We start from the raw sequence: 20853 nt of genomic DNA on the forward strand, positions 1-20853 counted from the left end.
TGAAAAGCTTGCCGCCCACGATATCGAGATCCACCGAAACCGCGACCAGCGACCAGGTTCTTTGTTCACCAAGCTGTTCTCGGCGTTCTGGGTCACGCTAGACGCCATGTTCGCCGAACGCAATTATATTTTCGCGGTTCAAGGGCGAAAGGAAAGAGCGGTGACCGCAACGATCCTCGCTCACCGATTGCCGTCTTTTTCGTTTCTTGCCTCGTTCTCCCGCGCGCTTACTCCCGTTGACTCCCGCCTCGTGAGCGCGGTAACGGTAATGGCGAACGGAGGGATTTACGAGCGGCGATTCCACCGGCACCGCGATGGCTTTCGTGGAAATCGCGCGAACGTCAACGTTTCGTGCGGTTTTTGCGCGGCCTCGCTACCGTACCGCGCCACACCGCGTAATGATCTACCGATAGGGAGAAACGTTAATTAAACTCGGAGCCCCTCTCCTCCCTCCTTCTCGCCACTTCGAGATGCCGCGCAATTATCCCGGACGTGTAATGGATGTAAAGCGTTTGCACGCCCGCTGCCAGATAACAGTCGACGAACAATCGATAAACCGTGACGCACGAACCGCTGTCGCGTAAGGGCAAAAGTTGCAAGAAACTGGTAGCAATTTGTTGATCGCCGGTTGGAGCTAATCTCTGTCGTTCGAGCGACCTCGTTGCGTGTTTCAGAGAGAAAGAGAAATAATTTCAGCTATGATTGAAATCTTGATTATTCGATCGTTCGGTAAAACCGAATTTTGCGTTCAATGCATTCTAATTTTTTAAATTACAGTTTTACTGTAGAGAAGCAACTCTAGGAACAGTTGTTCAATTTATCTATTCTAACAAGTTAGAGTTATAACGGAACAGTGATTCGAAAGTATTTAAAAGTCATCGCGGTACGTTCTCTCGATGCGTCTGCTGGACTGGTCCCATCTCACTTCGTGACAAATGTAAACGCATCTGTCCAATTCTGTATAGCTCCCCAAAGAGTGTAATAATAATGTCTTTGTAATGTTGAAGGCACCGAATAAAACGTCGGTAGATTATCTGTACGGGTTAAGGTGACCGTACGGTATCTGCTTTTAAAAAGCATACTGACCCAGTAACACGTGGGAACATTTAGACACGAGGGCTCGGTTTGTTCCAGGATGCATCTTCCGATGTTTCTTTGTCTCACCGGCACCGGCAACACGACACGGTCTCGTAACGATTTCCAGGATTTCTCAGGCATCTCTTCGTGGATCGCGATACAATTTTCACGTGCGAGCGAACGCCTTTTTCTGTCGTCTAATTATCGCGTGCGTGCGTTTACGTGAAATTGACGCGCGTCTTCAGTCATGCCCCAACTAACCTGCTGCCGTGATTCGTTAGAAAGTATTATTTAAAGCAAGATGCGGTGCATCTCGAGTACTGCGAGTCAATTAAACGGTGCGAGGGATACCGCGAAATTTGATATTTAAGTACACGGTTATACGGTGGACGCAATTCGCCGGAGTTAATAAACCTAGATTCGCGGGCTGATAGTACGGGACATAATATATCAGAAAAAACGCGTAAACGCACCCACACGCGGAAGAAATAAGAAGGCAAGGCAGAACTGCTACGGGGATATTTTCTCCGTTCACTCGTTCTATTTAGGTTAACGTTGGTTAAACTGCGTTCCAGCCATCGTACAATTTCTCTGGCCTGTCTCTATTAATAGGCGTATACGTGGTAGTTGTTAACCCGAAGCGATTTTTTCATCATCAACGACGTGTGAAATGCGATAAAACCATGTAAGGAGCTCCACCCATGAGCGTTTTTCCCTTTCTAAACTAACTGTACGTACATTCGTCACCGCTACACGAGTTTAGAGCTTGCCCTCGCGCCGATGATGCGTGAGAAACGAAAGCTTTCGCGGGAGACACGGCGGACGAAACGTCGCGAGCGAGGTACACCGTGGCCGAGGTGCCTCCGTCAGCTAACGCGCTTATCACCGCGACGTGATCTACGTGAAATTAACGCTCGGCTAATTAAAGACGACGAAAGATTTCTCGCGTCAGCCGAAGCCCCGAATAACAAAATTGCCGATGTTCCTCGTCGATTTCTCTAAACTATCACGCCTATTTTCTACACTGGACCATCCGTTCAAAGTGGAAACGTAGAAACGTGAAAACTGTTGCGTGCGCTTTGAATGAACAGTGCAAGATCGAAAAGGGATTACACCTTGAACCGGTTCGCAGTCACGCAAAAAGTCCAAGGGTGAAAGTGTCGAAAAGAAGTGGCGACCTTTTTCCAAGCATTCTTACAGCACTGTCGACTCGTTCCCGGTTTAAACTCGTTTCCCATTCGATTTCCCTACGTAGAATAGCGTTCCGGTAAAAAAATTGCCGCGTCCATCTCCCGAGCTTGGTCGTCGCAGCATAACGCACGGCGATCTAATCGAATGGAAGCGGTCGTAAAAGCCGCGCAGCAACGCCTCGAACGCGGTGTCGTTGTTAACTGCCCACGTAGGACAGCCGGCGGAACGCTGTTAGGAATGCTGTTCTCATCTAGCTCTTTGCTCGACTTCCTTTCCACGCAGGATGCTGCCGTTGCTAACCGTCTGTAGTCCATTGGATAAATCGATCGGTCCGACCTTCGAGACCCGCATTTCCGGCTTCGTCGCTGACCCCGCGGAAAGAGGAGACACGGCCACGTTCCATATTCTCCGTCCCATTCTTTTCTACCGAAGGAATTCGCTGAAAGGTACGATGAATACGGGCCGAGGAATGTTTAATGAGACACCGTGATGCATTGTTATTGTTATTGGAGATATGAAATGTTATTTATGGAGAGAAATAAAAAGTTCCGAGTAGAGGATGACTAATCAACGAGTACGGGGCTTTCGTGGCCTGGTATCGCTTAGTTGTTACTGTTCAGAGAGTTTTCGGCGATAGTAGTAGTATCCTTTCGTAAGAAGTGTGTCTCTGTATTTTTTCTGTTCATGTATTTTTAGAAAAAAAGAAAACAAGAGAAAGACACGAATAGCTCGAAGTAAAAGCGGCGTATGCAAATTAATCGCTTGGATCTGAGGAGTTTCTCGAAACGAGGAGCACGTTGCATCGAACCGCGGTAGCGCCGTCCACGTGGTCGGGTAACAGAAGCAGTTTCTCATTGTGCTCGTCACTCGAGTGACGAGAGCACAAAGAGCGAGAGACGAACCGGTATTTAAAAAGGATCGACGACAAGGTCGGCCGTGGATCGTTTTAATATTTCAACGTCATGGGCGTCCGAAACGGCGGGACGTCAACGCGAGCCTCTTATTTCCCTCGAAACTAAACCCCGAAGCTCATTTATCGTGCATCTCAGCTTCGTTATAATTCATGTTCTCGCCCCGATGAATTTTCGCGCAGAGTTGTCCATCGTTTAAAGTAAGGAGAAAGAGAATGGAAGAATACATTCTTTTTTACTCCCTCGCGTCCTTTAAAAACCGATATATCCGTTTCAGGCTACTCGAGTTTTCCATCGACCGAATGCATTTGATTTTGAACTGTTGAAAAATCGCAGCGATTGTATTCGTTAAGAAATTAGCGACTATGAAATTGGCAAAAATGACAGCAGTAATAGAGAGATTAGGGCTTACAAAAACCCGATAAAACTTCAAAATCCGTAAAAGAGACAAAAATATACAACACAAAACTTGGCATTTAATATTACTTTTTATTTAAGAATTATATAAAATAGAAATAAAAATAACATCATTTTGTCAGTAATATTTCATTATACGTAAACAGTAGAAGAGTAACATAAAGTATAACTTATAAATCATATTCTTTAATAAAATAAAAAAAATTTATTTTTGATTTTTCTACAAAGCCTGGCTTTTATGGTTTGGTAAATTTTTGCATATATAGAGATAGATACAACGATAGAAATAGTTTAAAATTAGAATAATGTAAATAGTAAGAATAAATAGTTTAAATTCGAATAATAGACAGTGATTCCGAAAGTTACAATACAGTCCTACGAGATTCCAATAATTCGAAATGGACGCCTTGCGATTACTCTAGCGAAATACCACCGAGAATAAAATTCATACTTCCAACGAAATGAAAATAAACTAGAGTAGATAAAATTTAATGGTTTTGTCATGTATGCAGTAAATCATTTCGAGTTGCTACTTTGCCCGAGAATGACCGAAAAAGTCATCGAGCGCAAACTATATATACAGTAAGACTCCGCTTAACGGTGTTTTAGCATTACGCGATAGTATTTTGATTCCCCGAAATCGCACACGGTATTGGTACTTGTTGTCGTATATGTGTGCAAATTAAGCAGGCATGCAACAACTATAAGCGGTGCATTATGCAGCGATAGTGCGCTCTTTTGTCAGTCTGTCCAGAATAAAGGTTCCAACTGCGTATATTCCCCGAAATCGCATTACAGTACAAACGCATCTTTCCTGTGTTACAGTTGATTTATGAGCGGTCATAAACGTTACTAGGTGTATAAAGGGATACAAACGGTAATATTTAGATACACGATGACTTGTGCAACAAAAAGCAACATGATTAAGGAAATGAAAAAACGACTTTTCACCTGGATTGATAATAAAGTTTTCATTCAACATGCCATTTAGTCAAGCAATTAACTGTATAATGGAGCAAACGGGAACAATTTTTAACCGTATTCAGAATGAAAAAGGCGACACCAGTGAACATTTTGTAACTAGTCGAAGGGTGATTCCATCGATTTAAAAATGAAAACATCAATCTTCATAACACACAGATTACTAGAGAAGCGACAAGTGGAGATACAAAATCAGCTGCTGCATTTCCAGCGACATTAAAAGCAATCATTGAACGAGGGAATTGTCCCATGGGGAAAAAAAAAAAAAAAAACGAGCACCGGGATTTAAAGCCGCAAAAGATCGTTTTAACATTTTTACTGGATGGTAATGCTAATGGAGACTTTAAATTAAAACGATTGCTTGTTTATCATTCTCCCAAAATCGAGAAAATCAACTTTATCGGTAATTTGGCAATATAATCCAATCCAAAAGAATCTTGGATCACTATGAATATTTTTCAAAATTGGTTTACCGAACATTTTTGCCCGTCTGTTAAAAAAACTTTACTTTTCATTGATAATGCTCCAAGCCATCCGATGTATTTGTCCGACTTAACAACATGCGTTCCAGTATAAGTAATTTTTCTGTCGCCAAATACAACTTTGTTATGCCAGCCGATGGATCAAGGCGTAATATCAAATTTTGAAGTTTATTATCTCCGGCGGACATCGATCGACAACTGATCGATCAAGCCGATGGAGAAGATAAACGATCCATTAGAGATTTTTTGGATAAACTACAATATCAATCTTTTCTGGAATGAGGTCACCGAGAAATGCTTGGAAGGAGCTAAGCAAAAATGTTGACATTAGCTACTCCATTCTTGATGTCGACGAAATTGTCAAGCTAGCAGAATATTGATGAATTATTGCAAGTTATAACAGGTGAAAAACTCCTTCCAACGACGATCTTAAAGAATTAGTAGAACAACAAGTACACGAAGATGACGAGCTTACCTTCTTCTCTGGAGATGAGGAGCAAAAGGAAGTCAACGGATTTATAAAAAAAAAAGTTTAACCACTATAACAGAAATTATGGATCAGTCTGTACAAAATGATTTAAATTTTGACGATTTTGGATGACTTCGTCACAAAAAAAGAATAAATATCAAATCAGGAAGAATCTTCATCGTGACAAACATGATTATCGTAACGTTTTATGAATAAAAATGGATATTAGCACCTGTTAAATAAGCACCCGTTAATAAAAAAATAATTGATGTAATAAAAAACTATTTAGCAATAAATGTTAGTTTTAAATAAAACAGAAAAAGAACTGATAAATTTTCTTATTTTTTGTTCTGTTTCACTTATCCCTATTATTTACCTGTTAAGATGGTCACGTTTATTAATTTTCTATTACTGTAAGTGATATTCTATTTTAAACGATTTTTTAAATATAATAATAATAATAATAATAATCATCATAAAAATTAACATGTTGTTTACATACCATATTCGACTCTGGTTATAATTATATGTAGCGAGGCTGTAATTTAAGTTAAACGGAATCATCGCGTACGTCTATTTTTGATGTCTGTCAGAAAACTGCACGTTATATCATATTCTTTATTTTTTAAATTCTTAGTGACATTTTAGATTTTTGGAGAAGTTTGTTAAATATTTGAAGCATCGTGCGAAGACACTGAACGCGTCCTTGAATGCTTGCTGAGCTTCCACAAATGTTATGTTCTTTACGTACAAGCATGCGATCGTTGGTTAAAACGAACTGTTCCTCAGCAAACGAAGTTAGTCGGTTTCTAGATATACATAGCCGCCTTTCAATTGTCATTACGTGCCGCTTGCGCAAATCTTTTTAGCCGTGGGTGGTGTGTTATTTTGGTTTCAGTACCGTGATTAGCGACCGAGAATAAAAAACAGCTGTGTCATTCGTAAAAGAATAGTTCCGCGATCGAAGGGAATCGGGAATCGGATTCAATTTTTTTTTTCGTGGAAATCCACGATCGATCCCACCCCGCCATATCGAAAGCATCGCGTCACCTCGACTACGACACCCCTTTCCTGCGTCCTCGTAAAAGGAGCACTTCATTGCCAGGAAACGTAACGCGTGCGGTTTTCAGCTGGATATCGATTGCAGGTGTACCTTACGATCGTTGCTGATCAATTTCACGCGTCCGGTTAGCGTATGTCACTACCGTATGGCAACGTTCGACTGCTGAATTTACAATACTGTTGGAAAAATTTCACTTTCCATTTTATTATTAAATTCCTTCATTTAATCCAGTGGTATAAAATCGAGTAAGAAAGAAATTGGAAATGGAATGTTGCGCAAACTCGACGATACTGGCCCTTAATGGGTTAAGCAGTAAGTATGGGCTTTAAGTATGGGCTGGTTGGTCTGTACAGGGTCGATTTGCGCGATAGCTGGGTCCCCGGTAACTTTGTTTGCATTAAGCTAGCGCCATACCAGCTTAGCCGCACAATTATCTCTACGGTATAATTAACGTTTGCCTCTCGATTAGTTCAGTTTTGCCTTGGCAAGAATTCAAGGAGATCATGGGTCTGAAACTGGCTCTAACAGACCTGGAACGCTGTCGGGCGAAAATAGACTGTCCGATATCATGGGTGTGTATTCTAAGCTCGTTATTGATACCGATTACTAGCACTATGTTTTGACGTAATGATAGAACACGAAGGTTTACGGCACTGTGTAATACACGAGCTCGCGTATCGAATGTTGCACCTGGCCATCTTGCCAGTTTTTGCCTCGATGCGATTAACATCTTCTTTGGTACGAAGGGATTCGTAGCATGAAAGTAATGGCTCGGTGTTGTCGGCGTTTAATCTCGCATAAAGTAGCCAGCGTGTTCAGATTTTTCCAGCCTGACTCCCTTACCTTCCCTCTCTCTTGATAATGCGAAACATCAACGCGGATTAATGAAACCCATCCTAATCAAATATATAATTCTTAACACATTGAGTGCCCTAATGTACAGGCTGTTTCATTCAAATCTACACTATTGATGGCGGTACCGAAGCGTGCCTACGACGAAGGTGGTTTATTTTGAAAGTGGGTCAAGTCCATTTTTTTTTACTGCGAGATATTTAAGGATTTGCATTTTAATAATATTTCAGTTATATTTAGATTTTTTTTGTCAAAAGTAAAGGTAAAACAAAGAAAACAGTTTCTAGATACTATGGTACAAAATGGAACAGGAAACGATTCATTTTTATTACGAATTATATTACTTTAGTAATTTACTTTATATTACATTACTAATTTCGTATTACTTTATAGTAATTCTGGAATATGTAGAAAGAATTGGTTTCCCAGATTGCTATTTCTTTACACCACTCGAGGATCAGAATCATTTAGTGGAAATGAATATCTTGACAATAAAAATTTGTGAGATATACAAATGAGAAATATCGGCAGAGCAAATGAGCAAATCGGTTTCTTAAACCTAAATTTATTGAACCTTATTTTTATTAATAACCTAGCAGTACTAAAATTTAAGTTGTTTCATAAAGCTATCTCTTGTGACATTCCTAGCATCTCTTGTTTCCCTTCAAATACTCTCACCGGGGTATCGTTTCGTGAGTTTGATCGTTCGCGTACTTTGCTTTATCGAGCTTTGTGTTTCCTTCTCGTCTTAATTACGAGGTGATCCGCGGAGTCCTGGGACTGCCTTAACAGCAAAAAGTATCGCGGCGGTATCGAGCGACAGGAGGTTTACGGTTGGCAGTTTTTTTTTTTTTTTTTTTTTTTTTTCTTCCCTCGCCGCGACACGAGAAGCCCAGCGGCAGTTTTCCGTTCTCCCCGACGCGAGCGGAGCCGCGGCCAGAAGTCGTCCTTGCGCTCTTGTCGTTGCGTCGCGTGGTTTTGCGGTCCCGATCGTCGACGAGGAACTCGAACGCGTATAAAACGTTTCGAATGACTCGCGCTCCCCCGGCATCCGGCATTGGACGCTGCTTTACGATTGCGCGGGTACCTTGAACAGCGGAGATTTGAATGCGTAGGCCAGAGAATATACAGAGAATAGATGCATCGTGTTTTATTATAGAACAGAAATACGTAAACGCGCTCTCTCGTCCGCAGTCGCCGCGGTGACTCGCCTACACCTCACGGTCGAACTGGTTTACGTAGCCGGTCGGTACCTCGAAACACAAAACTGGCTGGAACAAAAGTGAAACGGTCACTGTGTTCAGGTTATGACAGATGGGCAGTTGACGAGAGTTGCCAACTTTTTCTTAGGCAATTCTTTACATATTGTCCAAAATTGAAATACAGGCATACCTCGATTAACACGGTTAATTGGTTCCCTGTTATTCGATACAAATAATTCATACAATTTTCAAGATAATGGTCCGCGTTATCCTAAACTCGAGTTCTATATTAGTTGGTACATTTTGTTCCAAACATTAATTAAGGAAACATTGTAAATAAGAAATTCATTCGATTTGGAAAAGTGAAACTTAAAAATGTAAACGATACTAATTTTTAAGAGTAATATTCACGACTTCGCGCAATTTCAGCACCGTGCTATTCAAAGGATCCCTGTACGGGCGCGCGCGCGCGTGTGTGTGTACGTGTACATGTAATTTCACAATATTCTAAAAAAAGTATATAAAAAAATAGTAATACTATTTTCTTTATTATTATTATACGAGCCTGATGGTCCACTTTTATACATAGTAATACTAATATATCTAAAATTGAATAAAAAACTTATTTTAACTCTTCGCTGCGTTCACCAATGCTTTTCCAATTAGGTTTTATAGGCGTTAAGAAATGATGCGTGCTCAATCGGAATTCTGGAGAGGAACTTCAATTCCTGGACGGTTGGCAACCCTAGTAGCTGATGAGGATACTTGAAGTTTCTCTTAACGACAGGGAATAGCGGGAATATAAAAGTGAAGCGTAATGGATTTCAGAGAAATAGAATATGAAATAAAAGTGGAAGCGGAGATAGGTCGGGAAAGCAGACGTCGGAGAATGGTAACTGGAAAGTTATTGAACGCGATACGAGTATTTTTTATTTCGTTCAATACGTATGGCACACTTTCCGTTGCGAAGTTGATCCCTTTATCAAGCTTCTATAAATCCACCTTAGTACGATCATATGTAGGTTTACGATACCTTTTAGCATACCGAGTTCGTCTGATTCCAGTTCTGTGTGGATTAAGGCTTTCACGTCCACCCACGATTAACCAGCCACTGGTTCAATCTCACAATACACGTAAAACCCTCTCGCGCGTTACACAATTCGATACGTACGTATATCTTAAGCTCCGTTAAATTTACGACCCTCGGGACTTGCTCATTTCCAAATAGCATCAAGTACTTAGATACCTATATGTAGTAAAATCCTAGAAGTGTTCCAAGAACAGGCTAGAATTCATCGAGCGCAGACCTCTAACACTCGAATCAAGGCTCCCTCGCGTTAATCTAATAATACGCTGTGTGCCAACGCGTTCCATATATGGTTCGGTTGGTTCAATTATTCTCTCTTCATTGTCGCGACGCGGAGCAATTTCTAATACATAAGACTGCAAAACGATCGTCAACGAAGCGATCTCATCGACGGATTTTTTTGCCTTCCGTGAAATTCTCACCGGCGCGCGAGTGTTCCCCCCGACTGTAAACGAGCGTACGAGCCTTTTATTAATTAAAGAGCAATACGTGAACGAAGGGTTTCATTACCACCATCGAACCGGCAGTTTTATTCCCCTCGTAATCCGCGAGTCGCGACGATGTTTTTCGCCGATCGCTCGTAAACTTCCCCCCAACCCTAATGCCTCTTATCAAACATAAAACTCTCCCTTTCGTCGCGTAATTACCGTTCCGCCTGGCGAGCGTCGCATTGATACGTCGTGTAAAGGGGCAACGAACGTCGTTGGCACATATTTTAATACCATATTTCTTGCGGCCATTATCGCAATTATCGTTACTATCGTGGACCCTCGAGGAACGCAATTATAAAGTGTTTTACAACGCTGAACTCACCGCGTCCGCCTCGGGGTGGAAGCGGTCTCGCATTGCCGATTCTCAGCCGATTATGTTACGACGCGGGCATTTTTCATTTCGTATCGCCAGCGGTTTCGCTCGGCTGACTTTATTCGTTGCTTGATCGAAATGAATGTTATTCATCAACGCGAAATGATGGAGATCGTCTTAGTTCACGTCAACAAAATTGAATTTTAACTGTAATATAATGTAACATCACCTGCGATCTCGCTCGGAGTCGGTCGAGTCCTCGAGACTCGGAGCCTTTTTACTTCCGCTGTGTAGAATTCGCGCGCCGCCTCATTTACAGGTGAGAGAAAGCAGGAATGTCGTCGTGGAATTAATCGAAATCAACATAGCTCGACGCCGAGGCGTGCGTACCTTCGTAGAAACGGCGCGACGATTAATGGTCAGGATCGTTTCATTCATCGCTGCATCGAATGCCTCGGGGGCAGGGGAGGAGGATTAACGCGGATCGCGGTGTTAAAGGTCAATGCCGCGATGCCTCGCCGAGCCCCTAACCTCGTGTGGGAAGAATTTCTGTCCTTCTTCCTTCTGCTCGTTTCATCTTTTTTCCATCCTCAGGTTTTCTCATATTATAGAAATATATTTCTCTCTTATTTATCGCCGATTACGGAGTAGAGAGTGTGTGACGGGATTATTCGCCGGATACTAATTGGTCCGATACGAATTTATTTCCCTACACCCTTTGCTCGTTTTGGACCGACGTCGCGAACAATTCTTGGAAAAATTCATTTTCGAAAGAGTGTTTATTCGGTCCCACAGATAGGAAACGAACGTTCAGGTTCCGTGGCGATTATGGGAAGCGTGCCTTCCCAAGATCCACGGAAAGGTTAACCCACCATAATTGCCGTCATCTGATACGCACGCATAAATTTGTTTGACGACTTCGCGTTAGCGGGACTTGGTTACAACTCATAAGCCGGCGGTCCGTCGGGTTGCACCATTTAATAGCTAGCGTGATTGCCCGTTCCCCGAGCGTTTAGCCCCACACACCTGCAGGGCTTGACGCTTGGGACTCCGTTCCTGGCTCTTCCGTCGGCCTCGATTTCACGCGATCGTGGACCACACAGGGAAACATCGAATCTTTGAATTAACGCTCTTCTCATTATCCGCCATCTTTCTCTTCCGCGTTCGTTCGAACGCGATGTCCATGTAACTTCATAACTGAAAGTGCTTTTGGCTGTCCGCCACGCGATAAACTCTTTCGCGCGTAGAAAGTTATTCCGTTTTTAACCATAGCACGATTTAACCATAGTTTTGAATATGTTTATAAGAGAGTCTCATTACTTATCGTGGAAGAAGATTGCTTTGAATGTCAGACAAGTTGGAGTGCTTAAATACATACAAGTGAGAGAGGGATCATTAATTATTATTCGTTGGTCATCGGTCTTTAATCGACGTCTTGAAACGTAGATGCGATTCAACAATTTAAATAAAATATATGTTATTCCACGTGCTTATCGTAATTTATTTTTCTTCAGACACAATTTTTCTTCGAGTATTCAGTTTAACACGGTCTCTTTACAACACACTATAATTAACCTCTCAAACGTAAACGACGAGTGTCGCCCGCCGCATATTTAAATGCTTCAAAAGCATATACATTTCGTTTTATATTTAAATGACGGTACTTTGGGCGTTTTGTAAAAGAAAACAATTATCATTATTCTACGAGTTTAAAGTATCGTAGTTCTTTAGCAATTTAGCTATTCTTTGGAGATTGCTTTAATGTGTTTTATTTTCATTATCGTCAGTATTTTATAAATCTGTACTATCGCAAATGAAGTAGAATTCATATTTATTCTAAATATAATACATTCATTAAAATGTTTTTTTCGTTTAATTAAATAATCTGCAGACACACGTTTCTTTGAAATTAAATCGTGAGGCAAAGGCTTAAATAGTGTTGCTTCTGGCGTATACTTAACGATTTTTACAATAGTAGAGAGGCCATAAGTATCAAGGAAAGGGTGCTTAATACAACTAAGGTGCATAATACAACAAAGCCATAAATTTAATGTTTTAAGAGTTTACATTACAAGTTTGGTTGCATTCATTGTTTTAGAATGAGAATTTCAAATGACTTGAACGGGAAGATCAGCGTGGGCCGCATACTCCTCACGTGGCACGGAACGTGTTAAATTGTATCATTAATAATTATTGGCTTGTATTTTACTGGTCACTATTTTAATCCATTTTGTCAGTATTTAAATATAAATGGTCAGAATCATATTTTTGTTTTATTCTGAATAAGTAAACATAAAATAACAAATCATTTTCGCATATAAATACTTCCGTATTTATACCCTGCTTCAAAATTAAACGTTATACTCATATTTTTGTTATTACGTACCAAGTATCGAAAATGAAAAATAATCTAACCTAACCTTACCTAACCTAACCTGACCATTTTTTTTTTAATGATACTAACCAGTAGTTAATTCCATACCGACCGGTTTTTTATTTATACTGACCACTGTTCACCGCTTATGGACCGTACTGGACCATTTAGTATTCTTATACCGAGCTTTAGTCGGTATTAGAAATAGTGTTAAATACCGATTAAAAGTTGATTTAAATACTAACCATTTAATTTGTTGCCTGAATTATTCTACCATTCGAACAGTAGTGCACGAAACCGAGTATCCATTGTTCTATTCGTTGGCTAGTTCTACGAGCAGATGCGAGACAATTTTTTCGTGGAGTGCAGAAAACGGGATTCGTGTGAGAAGAGGCGGCGCGTCTCGGTAAAAAGCGCGAGCCAGGCTCGTTTCGTAAGTGAATATATTGAAAAAGGTGATTAAGGAAGAGAGCGAGATCGCCGTCTAAACAGGCTGCCAGTCGTTGGTACGAAGTCGCGAGATTTATCGCCGGCAACCGGACGTCTGCCATGCGAAACGTTTCCACGCGATAGGCAAGTAGGCATTCCTCCGCTGAACTTCACGCTCCTTGCGAGAAACCTTCTTCCGCGTCGCGCGACGCTATTTCGTTTAATAAAGATTTAAGCCGTTCCATTTTACCTCTGTATACGTGCGCAGACACGCATACGCGCGAAACAGGTCTGCGTGAACCACGGGACGTCCGGTGAAACAGGACCAAAAGCGACGACGAGCGTTAAGCGCTCGATTATCCGTGAAACGGTTTCACCCGGTTGAAAAGCTCTTCTCGCGGTGGACCACGGTAAGTTTGTCCGCCAATGATTGCCCGGTCGATTTGCTGCAATTTGTAGGACGTCATGGTTCTACCTTTTAAGCGTTATGGGATGACGTTCTATTCGAATTGAAATATGTTCTCGCGGTTAATCGCCCGAGAAAGTTGATCCGCGTATTTTTAACGACTCCTATAAAGATACCAAAAATTGCCAACGTAATGATAATTATTCCACCCCTTTCTTCATTCCGGGTCGAACAGAGTCGAAGAAATTCCAATGAACAATTTTCTAAATTCTGAACATGGAAGAAAGCTACTCTGTCTTTTCGGTGCTAGTTTTTAAGGAATATTGTAAGGAGGTTGAGACGTTAGATATATTCGCAAAGTATTTGTGTTTAAACAATATTCGAAAAAAGAGCCATCTGCTTGAAACTCTTTGACTGAAACCCGAAGCAGAACGACAAGATCGTTTCGGATAATCGATCGATAGAATGGCCGGGGCGATCCCGGTAGGATCGATCGGACGCTACTCCCACGCGTGGGTCGTGCGCGCACATCCGCGGCGAGAAAAGTGCGAGCGTCGCGCTTTCTCTCCATTACCATCGGCTGATGTATCGCAGTCGTGGTCCGTCAGGAATTACGATGTGCACGGAAACACGGGACAAGGGATAATCGTGGCACAGCGCGCCGCCTCGCCACGGCGTGGCTAATCGACGTCGTGGCGAATAAATTCGGTGTAATTGGCTGGCGAGTTTATCAGGATGCTTGGTCGCGCTGCGCGCCATGGTTCCCAGCGTTTTTATGGAAATTAATTGGCTCGAAAATATTGTCGAGAGAGCCGTGGACGCCGCGCAGGACGTTTCGAATAGCTGCGTTAAAACTTGGAAACCTCGAAGCTGTTGAATTCGAAATAGTTGCGCCGTTGGTTAATCAATATCGAGATACATGAATAATAGAAACTTAAAATTCAACGCTAGGAATCCATTTTAAGAAGATTAAATTGCCGAGAAGCTCAAGGAATTTGAAGGATCCGAACGCTTCAGAACAGCAGCATACTTGAAGTGCTCAAAATGCTTGCATTCCTTATTTAAATATTTCAGAAGTACATTTAATAAAATTCTCTCGAGATTAGTAAACATCGAGAAAGCCTCGAATTTTCCACGGTCAGCATTCAGGTTTTGACTGAGACGTTCAAGTTCGACGAACTCGAATGGGAGAGGGAAAAAAGGAAGGATCGGCTACCATACGAGCGACGGGAAAAATATGGACATCCGTCGACAAGATATCAGGCGAGTCCGTTCCGAGAACGTCGCGTCTCTGGCTTTCGTCGTCGCGTCGCGTCGCGTCGCGTCGCGTCGCGTCGCGTCACCTTCAGAATGGAAAGAAACGAGGAAGAACGAGGAGAAGAGACGGTAGCCCGTAGGATCGGCTGCCGGCATTCCACGGGACGACATCTGTTTGCGACTGTTCCGCGTTCTCGCCGCGAAGGAACTGCGGCTCGTTTTGCCAGCGATGCGACGGCCACGCGTTGTTAATTGCGATCGATACCGAGTCGTCGTTGTCGTCGTCGTCGTCGTCGTCGTCGTCGTAGTCGTCGAAATTAAACGACCGGGCAGTTTCTTTTGCGATCACCCCGAGAGGACGGGGCCGAATGAAAAACTCGTTGCCAGGCACGCATCCCGCGGATCCGTGGCATGCAGCCGCGGTATAGCCGGCCCAAAACCGCTCCTCGGGAGCGTATCGAATCGATCGCTTGGAATCTACGCGATGACAGAACGTTCATAACATCATTAGTAACGTGACTGCGCGCCGGGCTGGAATTAAAACGGAACAAATTGGAGCAAATAAACAGGACGATGATAGGACGACGTCGTTGATGACGATTTTTGCCGTTTCTTCGTGCTGATTAAACGAGCTCTTCTTCTCTTTCTGCGAATGACCATGAACGTGTATTGTTGACTACTGGGCTGAACAGAGTCGAAGGAATCAAGTGCAACGCGTTTTATATCCCAAAGAAAGGTTTTATTTGCAAGGTACGTGGTTTCTAGTCTAGCGTGAAGTGCTGAATCCATCCAGTATTATAAGTTTGAAAAGTTTTTCGGATTTCGTATTTAAAGAATTTATATTAGGAGCTTAACAGTGGCGACTCGTCCATGGACACTGTGGGAACCGCAGCACCTTCCATTTTCACTTACCGTTCTTAGCGTATATGGAATCTGGTATATGGAATATGATATTAGAGTACCTTTATTTAAGCTTGTCGTAGAAAATTGAGTTCGGAGTTTCTACTAAAAGGGATTCCAGGCATTTTAATTATGTTTAGAGTTTCATAAATTTCAGAACAGAAATAGTGTGAAATAAAACATTTTCATAAAGAGCTATTATAATTAACGAGAATATAAATTTTACAAGTTCAGAAAGTAGTTCGTAGAAAATCGATCGAAAGAATCGGCTTATCGTTAAAGGAGAACCGATATGTCTATTCATTCTACAGAGAGCGTGAAATCGAACCGACACAGCAACGTTCACGCCTAAATTAGCATCCTCAACCATCCTCGGCTTCCAAATCCAGCTTCATCCACCGTGCAGACGTGGAAAATAGGCGTCGAGTATTTATCCGGTCTGCGGTGGAACCTCTTGTTCGCCGATTGTTCTCCCTTTGGATCGACGTCCCGCCGCGAAAAAGAGTGCATCACGGCTACAAATCGAATCGTCCAGTTGGGTACGGTACCGTCGAGAGGGTTCGTCGAGGAACCAAACGGCTCGAACGGCACGAGTGCTTCTGTATCTGATAGTTCCTTTGAGCGCAGCGAGCTCAGGTTTACGCGCCGCGGAGATCCGACGATAGCTGCCGGGAAACGACGTGAAATTACGGCAGCCGACTGTTAGCGGTGATTTTAATGGAGCCTCCTCCCGAGGCCCATGGCTCGATAACACCGGTTTTATTGTTGCCGTTAATCGCGTACGATTGTCCGGATTCTTTCTCCGCTATCCGTCGAACTGTGTTGGTGCTCGAGCCGAATCGACGGTGAGACTCTTGTCGCGGCGCGCGTCCGATTAGATACGCGTTAAGATTGATCGCAGCAGTGTCGGCGAGGAACGGTTCGCCGTGCGGTCTTGTTCGCGATGAAGTCGTAAAAATAGGGCATCCATTTAATCGATGGGGTTTGGGTTTATACGCGCTGACGATTTGTATCGCTAGATGGCTGCTAAGCGCATTACGACTAACACTAACTGTCTCGTATCGATGTGTTTACGTCAGACGTTGATTTCGATTGGTTCGTGATTATCATTCGGTAACTCTTCAAATATTTTTATCACGATATCTACCGTGACGCACGTCCATCTCTCGAGTTATCTATTTTGCGAGGTTCGAGACCAACTGCTCCCTGAGAATCTCAGAGATGCGTCGCGGCATCTGTAGTTCATCAAAGTAAACGGACAGGTAACAGGCGCGGATAACGAAGTCGATCGATCACCGAAATCAAATCAATTCGATCTATCGTGGTAGCCGCATTCGAAGTGGCACCGCGGAATGCCAATTGAAACCGCGATACGTTGCAATTACTTTTTTACCGAGCGACCTGTCGCGCGGGCTTTTTACCAGCATCGTCGTGGATCGAGCCTCGACGCGGACGGACGAAAAAGCTCCGATCGGGTTGTTTTCAAGCGAGACTCGTCTCGCGCGGACGACTGGGCCGCGTTTTTATTTTAATCGACCGCGAGTTTCTTTCTTTTTTTTTTTTTTTTTTCTTTTCTTTTTTTCTTCTTTACTTCTTCAACCCCTCGCCGCGCGTTCGATTTCTGGAGCAGCACGTGTCACGTGGCACCGGAGCCCGACGAAAGAGGTGTCTCGCGCTGCCTCATACGGCTCGGGGCGGCCGTGCCTCGACGCTCGAACGACCACTTCTTGCCCGTGCGCCGTGGCCGTACAAGGCCCGGCAGGCCTCCAAACGAATCGAGAAAGAGACGTACGCCGCCGATTGCATTCTTGGCCTTGCGACGTGACACGGCCACTTTTTGAAACCGCCGCCCGTAACCCCCTAACCTAGTTGACCTCGCGTTTAACGGGTTGCGAATTCCGTCGAGTGACTCTTCTCACTCTGCTACTACCTCAAAGTAGAAGAGTCTCGTTTCGTAAAAGCCCTTTCCAAATTCTTCAAACTGATTTTCAATTGTTCGATATACCTTTTGTTGCTTAAGTAACGCTCGTAAGTGGTTAAATTGGTTTGTTTCGAATTTCATATTATCAAAGAAGAAGATCTATATCAAAGAATATCTATTTTTTTACTTATATTAATGGAACTCTTATTTTCCGGACGTCTACAAACGACATTTACGTGAACGTGTTAATAAAATATACATAAACAAATCAGTTAAATAAAATGAAATAAACAAAATGCTAAGTAATAGATAGTAATGAAATCGCGATTATTTGTCCGTTGTTTAAACTAAATAAATAAATAAATAAATGATGTAAACAGAATGAGCATTATTTTCTGTCTTCTTCGGGCGGACGGTAGCGCTTTATATTATAAACGAAAAGAGAACAAAGAGTATAAAAGAAAAATCTGGAAAAAGATTCGACGAAGAGAATGTTGGTTTGAAATCGAGAAACGGGATTCCATTTCACTATTCCAGGCTGATCGAAGCTGGTCTTTCGAGCCAACCGAACAAGTGACGTTAATTGCGAGTCATACTGGTCGGCGTGTTCTTTCGTCGTCTGAACGGGGTAAAGTTGCTGTCCTTTTTCTCGTCCCGATGGTGAATGGACCGCAGGAAGAACGACCCGGACGCGGGCGAACCGTGAGGGCCAGCAGGAGAAGCAGGTGGCTCTTGGCCGTGGTATTCGGAGACTGAAACCGATACCGTCGCATTAAAGTCGATGTCCTCCGGTTCGCCTTTTTCCGCGAGGTTGCCTTGGCCGATGACATCTGGCCGACGGTCAGGAATGCCGAGCAATAACCGGTCTCCCTCGATACTCGCGGGGTGCATATCTGGCTAGGTGAAATTCCTGGCCAACGGCGCGGCGAAACTCGTGCGACGCGGTTGGCTCGCGCGAAACCCACTCAGAGAACCGTTCCGCCAGCGTGGAAATGCTCGCAGCGTGAACGTCTCTGCTATATCTGTTCATTGCTGCAGTTTTCTATTTCTTCGGAAATCTGCGCTTCGCCCTCTCTTTAGAATGCCAATGCAGCAAATAAGAAGCTCCGGGGTGACGCTGTTTAACTTCCCAATGTTTGATTCGAAGTAAGAAAGTTAAGCGTTTCCATGACCCGGTCGTTTACGCGAACGCGTCCGTCGTGTCCCGACGGATGGGATGTAAATTATTCAATTAACGTACTTTTTCATCCGCCTCGAAACGTGCTCCAGATAGCCTCGTACTCTCCGACAGCTTGATTGGCTGCGGGGGATGCGTATCGGCTTTATTTCGTGATGCGTTTCGCGCGCGGATAACGCCAATTAAGAAGGGGCCACCACCGCATACCCGTGGCCGTGTGGAGATTTAAAGTGCCGTGTATAATGGTGCGTTACGGATCGTACGGTGAAAGTGTCGGCGTGCACGCAGCACCGTCGCGCGAAGGAGGAAGGATCCGTGTCGCGTTACGGTCGCCGCGATCCCATCGGGACGCATAAATCAGCGCGGCCGCGATGTAATTGCCGTTAATTAAATTACCCCGCGCGCACCACGGTAGGCAAGCGCGGTTCCCGTTACTCGAATCAACGGCTATCTGTAATTAGTAATTGCACGTTTACCCGACGACTGCCCGCTGGGAGAGGCGACGTCCTCTCTCCCTGTATACCTGCGCGTTTAATTTGTCGCCGATATTTATTGTGCCTATGGCCACTGTGTTGTCGGGTACTCGCCAATCGATCGGGTGACACCGACCTTTGGCTTTTTTCTCTTCGTAATTAACCAGAATAAGATGAAAATTACAGATTGATGTAAGAAGTAATTAGCGTAAGATTTACCGTATTTGTCATCTCGAGCAGCGTTCGATTGTTTTTGAATAGTAACAGTTGATGCATACCGATCTTCGAGAGAAAACGTATTGTTATTTTTTTTTTTACCTTTTGTATTCTTTTGTTAATATAGTTATATATAATATATCGTTGCATCAGGACAGTGTTCCCCAAACTGAATAAAAGCATAAAAGCGGACAATGTTTCGTTGTACTCGAACTTCAATTTCATAACTTCTTTCGGAACACTTGGTAATTGTTTGTGGAGCACCAGTGTCCCGCGGAGCACAATTTAAGATACACTAGCACACGTAGCAATGTTTCCAAAGTACTCGGGTTGTCTTTACCACGATATTTCTTACATCAATTTGGAAATGTTCAATGTTGCTTTCTTTAGAATCGAAGTTTCAAATATTATTGTCATGTTTTGATTCCTGTCATATTTTTCGTGCTTAACATTTTTTTAGGAACACTAGAGTAAATCTGAGTTTTTAGTCGGAATAAATGATAACACAGATATATTGGATAAATAAAATAAAAATTTATTTCAAGTTTGATGTCATACCTATTTAAAGGAACGTTTTGCAATTTTTAATAATAAAGCAGACGATGTTCCATTGTTCGTGAAACACTTGGTGATCGTTTGCAAAACACCAGCTTTTCGCTGAACACAATTCGAGAAACTGTGATTGTTTAAGATGAATCAAAAACGTATCAATGCAAAAGATTATTCGCATTGTTGGAATAGTATATGAACGCGATTCGTTTTTTCGACGATGTTTATTGTGCACGTAGCTAGTGACAATGTTGCCGATGGTCTTCGTACCCATGCTAGACCGCGTGGGCCGTTTCATTTTCGGGTAACACCAATCTCTCTCTCTCTCTCTCTCTCTCTCTCCCGACATGATCTTTTCCGTGCGTACGCGATGTTGCGCGATCTACTCGTGTCCCGTATTTCTTTCGCTGATTTTAATCTATCCCATGAGTACCGTAAACAGGCGCGAAAGGAGCCGCTGTTTATCTCTTTTACTGCACATAGTAGGTAAACCGGGAGGATAGGTAAGGCGGCGAGTACCGGTCGCGCATTCGATTGTACACGGGAACAGGGTTAGTTACCAAGTGGGTCGAACGTGGGTCACTGCTGAACGTGACCCAAAATCGTGAATATCTA

At 43.0% G+C, this 20853-nt stretch overlaps 1 protein-coding gene across 1 annotated transcript in view; it reads left to right on the plus strand.

The window, feature by feature from the left end:
* The window catches only part of Shrm (shroom), a 157369-nt gene that overhangs the window by 48542 nt on the left and 87974 nt on the right, over window positions 1-20853 (plus strand). The window lies entirely within an intron of this gene.

The sequence above is a fragment of the Xylocopa sonorina genome, chromosome 12 (genome assembly GCF_050948175.1).
Source record: "Xylocopa sonorina isolate GNS202 chromosome 12, iyXylSono1_principal, whole genome shotgun sequence".
Taxonomy (NCBI): domain Eukaryota; kingdom Metazoa; phylum Arthropoda; class Insecta; order Hymenoptera; family Apidae; genus Xylocopa; species Xylocopa sonorina.